This window comes from Scylla paramamosain, chromosome 1 (genome assembly GCF_035594125.1).
Source record: "Scylla paramamosain isolate STU-SP2022 chromosome 1, ASM3559412v1, whole genome shotgun sequence".
NCBI classification, from domain to species: domain Eukaryota; kingdom Metazoa; phylum Arthropoda; class Malacostraca; order Decapoda; family Portunidae; genus Scylla; species Scylla paramamosain.
In genome coordinates, this window is record NC_087151.1 from 32802693 (window position 1) to 32809966 (window position 7274).

General features: G+C 38.8%; 1 protein-coding gene across 1 annotated transcript in view; it reads right to left on the minus strand.

Annotated features, from left to right (window-relative positions):
* The window catches only part of LOC135104230 (fatty acid hydroxylase domain-containing protein 2-like), a 30334-nt gene extending 24866 nt beyond the window's left edge, over positions 1–5468 (minus strand). Inside the window, exon 1 of the mRNA XM_064011382.1 lies at positions 5450–5468. The gene's annotated coding sequence lies outside the window, so the exon portion shown is untranslated. The remainder of the gene's footprint in view (positions 1–5449) is intronic.
* Positions 5469–7274: the final 1806 nt, after the last annotated feature.

Below are 7274 nucleotides of genomic sequence, written 5' to 3' on the forward strand. Positions count from 1 at the left end.
GTGAGAAAAACTGGCGGAGACGTCTCAGAACACCTAGATTCATAGAAGCTGTTTTAGCTAGAGATGAGATGTGAAGTTTCCAGTTCAGATTATAAATAAAAGACGGACCGAGGATGTTCAGTGTAGAAGAGGAGGACAGTTAAGTGTCATTGAAGAAGAGGGGATAGTTGTCTGGAAGGTTGTGTCGAGTTGATAGATGGAGGAATTGACTTTTTGAGGCATTGAACAATACCAAGTTTGCTCTGCCCAATCAAAAATTTTAGAAAGATCAGAAGTCAGGCGTTCTGTGGCTTCCCTATGTGAAATGTTTACTTCCTGAAGAGTTGGACGTCTATGAAAAGACGTGGAAAAGTGCAGGGTGGTATCATCAGCGTAGGAGTGGATAGGACAAGAAGTTTGGTTTAGGTCATTGATGAATAATAAGAAGAGAGTGGGTGACAGGACAGAACCCTGAGGAACGCCACTGTTAATAGATTTAGGAGAAAAACAGTGATCATCTACCACAGCAGCAATAGAACGGTCAGAAAGGAAACTTGAGATAAAGTTACAGAGAGAAGGATAGAAGCCATAGGAAGGTAGTTTGGAAATCAAAGCTTTGTGCCAGACTCTACCAAAAGCTTTTAATATATCCAAGGCAACAACAAAAGTTTCACCAAAATCTCTAACAGAGGATGACCAAGACTCAGTAAGGAAAGCCAGAAGATCACCAATAGATCAGCCTTGACGGAACCCATACCGGCGATCAGACAGAAGGTTGTGAAGTAATAGATGTTTAAAAATCTTCCTGTTGAGGATAGATTCAAAAACTTTAGATAGGCAGGAAATAGGCAATAGGACGGTAGTTTGAGGGATTAGAACGATTTTAGGAACAGGCTGAATGTAGGCAAACTTCCAGCAAGAAGGAAACGCAGATGTTGACAGACAGAGCTGAGAGAGTTTGACTAGGCAAGGTGCAAGCACGGAGCCACAGTTTCAGAGAACAATAGAACAATAGGAGGGACCCCATCAGGTCCATAAGCCTTCCGAGAGTTTAGGCCAGCCAGGGCATGGAAAACATCATTGCGAAGAATTTTAATAGGTAGCATGAAGTAGTCAGAGGGTGGAGGAGAGGGAGGAACATGCCCTGAATTGTCCAAGGTAGAGTTTTTAGCAAAAGTTTGAGGGAAGAGTTCAGCTTTAGAGATAGATGTGATAGCAGTGGTGCCATCTGGTTTAAATAGAGGAGGGAAAGAAGAAGAAGCAAAGTTACTGGAGATATTTTCGGCTAGATGCCAGAAATCACGAGGGGAGTTAGATCTTGAAAGATTTTGACACTTTCTATTAATGAAAGAGTTTTGGATAGTTGGAGAACAGACTTGGCATTGTTCCGGGCAGAAATATAAAGTGCATGAGATTCTGGTGATGGAAGGCTTAAGTACCTTTTGTGGGCCACCTCTCTATCATGTATAGCACGAGAGCTGTGTTAAACCAAGGTTTGGAAGGTTTAGGTCGAGAAAAAGAATGAGAAATGTACGCCTCCATGCCAGACACTATCACTTCTGTTATGCGCTCGGCACACAAAGACAGGTCTCTGACACGGAAACAGTAGTCATTCCAAGGAAAATCGGCAAAATACCTCCTCAGGTCCCCCCCAACTAGCAGAGGCAAAACGCCAGAGGCACCTTCGCTTAGGGGGATCCTGAGGAGGGATTGGAGCGATAGGACAAGATACAGATATGAGATTGTGATCGGAGGAGCCCAACGGAGATGAGAGGGTGACAGCATAAGCAGAAGGATTAGAGGTCAGGAAAAGGTCAAGAATGTTGGGCGTATCTCCAAGACGGTCAGGAATACGAATAGGGTGTTGCACCAATTACTCTAAGTCGTGGAGGATACCAAAGTATATATATATATATATATATATATATATATATATATATATATATATATATATATATATATATATATATATATATATATATATATATAGAAGTCAATATATAATAAATCACTTGCTGTCTCATGCATAGCTAATGAATTCATTAGACTTTATAAAAATAAGGTCTACAATAAACAATTTTGAAATTTGCTAATTCTGTATATACTTAAATGAATCGTAAGATTAAAGGAATAAACAAAAAAAAAATTCCATTATTTAGCTCTCAACAATCTCTGTCTACATTTCAAATCGCAGTCATTATTCCACTTTCCAAACCTTCTTCATTAAAATCAGACTCTTCCCATTGTAATTAATGTCCTGCAGACAAACGTGACATCTGTTTCCACAACGAGTTCCAGCCAAGAATGTGGATCACTATAATGAAACTGAATCAAGGCACCCTTTCAAGTTGCTGATGTCCTTCTGTCTGTCTGTCTTGTCGCTGATCACATTCCTCACTGTGACGCAATAAATCAACAAGTCACCCTCACTACAGTCCAGACAACTCGTACAGAAGGGCAAAACACTATGAAATATATATATATATATATATATATATATATATATATATATATATATATATATATATATATATATATATATATATATATATATATATATATATATATATATATATATATATATATATATATATATATATATATATATATATATATATATATATATATATATATATATATATATATATATATATATATATATATATATAATTTTTTTTCATAAGAGCGAGTAAAAGATGTGGGGAAGCTGAACTTGAACAATAATGTGAATAATAAATATGACTAAACTGCACAATTATCACACACTTCAAAATGACCACTGACGTTTACCTAACAACCCAAGCCATGGATCTGCCAACTGTAATGTTTATTTGCTTAGTAGGTAACGGATCCCATTACTCATTACGATTACTAATGATCATATATCTAGTTTTCTCTTGTCATAATGTCAAATCTCAGTATCGATTTACAATGGATATGTTGTTATAAATAAACCCTTTAAATGCTGAACAATTATTGCCCATAACCACTCACAACTTTTGAAGGTATTTTTATATAGAAAAGACAAAAGGAATATTTATCTTTTTCTCTATGCCTCCATACAAATAACTTTTTTACAATGCTCTGAAAATTCTAGCAGAAAAAACGCCCATAACAGTACAGTAAAAGGATTAAGAATGAAGACAACCCATGAAATTAATAAATCGTGCAAGCAGCGTAGTGCTGAAGCGAGTATATCAGTCAATACGATGCTTTGAATATTCGGTACAATATCCTCAAAACAGGAAAATACTGATAAATCCGTCAAATCGGTGTAGTAGCTGCATGAAAATAAATGAACAGGTATATAAACTCTTTCATCGACATTCGAGCCCAGCAAATCACACGAGGCTGGCAGAGTTACGAGACGTAGGTAGATCAGTTGAGCTACTTCATGTGTCCACAACCAACGGGGCCGCTATTGTCGTATTGCTTTCCTTTCGAGATTACAGTCTTCTATAATTCAGAATTTCTTGCGGGCAATAAGAACTATTAAATAGTAAAATAGTTGTCTGCGTTTAGTGCTATTAGTAGAAATTGTAAATTACCTAAATAGAGGACGAACAGATAGATAAAGTTGCCGTGTTGATAAAGAGGGTATTGCATTAATTCACTACTTACCGTATACAAGTCAGTGTTAGAATTTCACTTAGATTAGTTGGTTAAAGAAACATAACTTGTTAACTTCAATATCTTCAAATCTTGACAGAAAACGAAAATATTAGAGGAATATCAACTACAACAAGCTCAGATACCCGCATCAGCATCGCTTTTGAGGGTCTTAAGATATTTAGAATAACTAAACACTGTACAAAATGAGAGAGAGAGAGAGAGAGAGAGAGAGAGAGAGAGAGAGAGCGTTTCCCAGGAGTTTAAGCAAATACGGCAGAATATGAATTATTTAAGTTAATCCAAGCGAAACGCTTCATACACATTTGTTGTTTATTGCTTTGTTTTAAGGAAAATTGTAGTTTCAGTGTGGAAGATTGTGTTGCGAAAACCATTCACAGAGGCATCGATAAATTGATCTGAAGGCGAGATAAATCTTAAACCATAAGAGGCCCTTGTCGGGCCGGGGGATCGAAGCTAGACCGGGAGAACAAGAGGACTTATGTGAGTATGGTGGGCAAGCACGCTTCTCACCAGTTCCCCTGACGAGCGCGGTTCAATTGGAGTTTTGTTTCGTTCACGAACCTACTCGAGCAAGGATGGTGCTTCAGTTCCGTGCGTCTACATGATCAGTTTCCACGCTTTCTTCACTTAATCACCACACGTGTCCACTGATCGTATGACACGTGGAGACTATAATGATCGTCAGGTCCTGATGCTATTTTAGGGCTTGTACTCCTTCACTGCGTCTGAGCCGGCAAATCACTACTCGTATATAATTGTTCTAATCTTGTGTGTTAAGTGAAATGACAAACATTAAGCTCAGTAACACTGTCTTGGTGAATAACATTTACAACAAGTGGCAACTTGTTAACGCTGGTAGCATGATAAAGCGGCTACCAGCTGTACGTGCACCCGTGCCCCAAGTAAACCTTAAATACTGTACTAGCAAGTAGTTATTCCTTTCCAAACTGGCCGCAGTGTAGGTTCGTGCGTCCGTTCATGTTTGTCACATCTTAGAATGTATTCCGAATTATCGTACACATTGTACAAAGAAAATATGTGCATCTCTTGCCTTACAAATGTAAATGACAGGCTCAATATACAAAACATTTGCATTTTTTGATGCTCCGTTGAATGTAACCAGCTCTGAAAACCCTGTACACAGCAAGGAGACACAACACGAACGTCAGAGCTGCAAGTTGCCAAGTGTGCTTAAAACATAATTCACCATAGCATTGTTGCTTGACCCTTTTTTATATATATCACATCAGATTAAATTAATTCAATAGAAATTGTCTTCGCAAGGGACCTGAAGATGCAGACTGCGTATAGTGCTCATTAAAACAGAGTAATTAACAACACCCAGCCTCCCTTCCCGTCTCGCGCAGCTTTTCACGCATCCCAGCCGCCATATCGAGTCTCCATTCTACGTCACCTTCCTTACATCACATATGTCACTTCCTGAAATGCTTCAGCTCACCATACAACGTATGTTAGTAGAACTGGCCATGGTTTTGTTTGTCATATCTTTACTGTTACTTACAGGAAGCCTACAAAACAAGATAATAACAACGACAGGTGGGGTGTGGGAGGTCGGTGACAAGATCGAGAAAGTAAGTGTGGAATCATACATGCTATTTCGCCTTGAATGTGAAAAGTTAAATGAAAATGCGGACGGAATATAGTTAAAAAGAAACACTGGCAAACAGTAACTAGCCACACCAGCAGCCGAGTGGTAGGTCAGGGCGCGGCAAGGTTGGCCAGCCGTCAGAATGCCGGTTACTGCAACCACACCAAGGACACAAATGTTTCCATCCTCCTACCATCCTAGTTACCACCCAGTACACCGGTTACTTACTGCAATATCCTCCTGACGTGCATGGTCGCCACTCGTGTCCTCAGATGCCGGAGAATATCAGGAACAGACGCCACAGCACAAGTTTTCTTCCGGATGCCTTTACTAGGAGCAGCCGCGCTCACACTCCAACCACCAACACCTGTCTGAGTGATCGTCGCCCGGGACCCCAAGCTCCTCCCACCCCACCACTCCTCTCCCTGTCCGCAATCACTTGACTCACCTATGTATTTGATGATGGTGAAATCAGTTTACCTAAGTTATTGTATTAATATTGGGTATTATTATTCATATGTGTTGTCCGTCAATAATAAGTGTGTAACGTACTAATGTAAATTTACTGCAGTAATTATATTAAGCATGTATTTCTTTTAAAGAAAACGAATTCCATATCCATTTTCTTCCTTTTTTTATGCCAATATATTTAAAAATTTCAGCAATTAACAAACAGTAGCACATAAAATCATCGCATACATTGCAGGACATTCTTACAAAATTACAAAAATATTACCAAAAAAATTCAAGGATGTGGATGAAAGCTTTTGTCAGACCATTACATTTATTTAAGAACAGAGTAGCACACACATTTTTCCTTATTTATGACAGTTCAGCGCAGCACATTTTAGTCCATTTTGACAACAAAGCAGAGGTGAGTTCTTGAGTCCTGGTGCAAGGCGGACAGGAGAAGGCACATCACCTTGGAAGTCGACACAGTCTTCTACAAGATTCGAATCACTGAACTAAGGTTACCTATATAAAGCTAAAGATTTTAACTCCCATGGGGGTTATAATATTTCTGTCTAGGATGCTATGACTGGGCTTGAGAAAGTAAAAAATAAACACACACACACACACACACACACACACACACACACACATACACACACATTCAGTCTTTTGGTTACGTAGATCCTGGCTCACTTATTTTTCTTTTTTTTTCTTTTCACAGATATGAGCAGATTTCACCACATGACATTCCCCGTCACGGAGTGGTCGCCTCTCCCACCCACGCGGGGGGAGGGGGGGTCGTTACAACCAATTTGATAAAATTCGTAGTTTATCTACAATCACATTATCGAATAATACAATAATACGTGATGCACTTCTTGGTTTGTTCTCATCTGAAAAAAAAAAGGAATAAATAAGAAGGATAATTACTCAGTGACCGCACCCACCCACGCGCCGCATGCCAGCCTTCTAGCCAGCCACCTCCCCTCACCACGACGGTCTTATGAAACTAGGAACCGCATTTCTCCGCTAAGAATTAATTTCATCATCAAAACACTCACCGCATAAGTGCTATGCCAGAATGTTTACAATTAACTTTATATGATAAAGATTCCTAACACTATATATATATATATATATATATATATATATATATATATATATATATATATATATATATATATATATATATATATATATATATATATATATATATATATATACATATATATATAATGTGTACGTGTGTATGTGTGTGTGTGTGTGTGTACGTCCTGGCAATATTAGGTGTCGTGTAAAAACTTGCTACTGAATCAATAATATAAATTGATGTGTAAAAATATAAATATAGAATTGGTTCAGGTCACGCCCTTCAATGTGCGAGAACAATTCCCCCTATGAATGAGCCGTCACACCTCTCACCGTCCCTCCTGACCACCCCAGTCCCGCCCCGCCGCAAGCCAAGTCAACCCACAGCAGCTGAGGTTGGGCTGGATGGCGCTCCTCGTCGTCCTCATGTCCAGGTAGAAAAGCTAAGCAAAAAGCACAGGTTAACAACTATTTGCCTGAACACAGCTATTCCTCTACAATTGTGGTATGG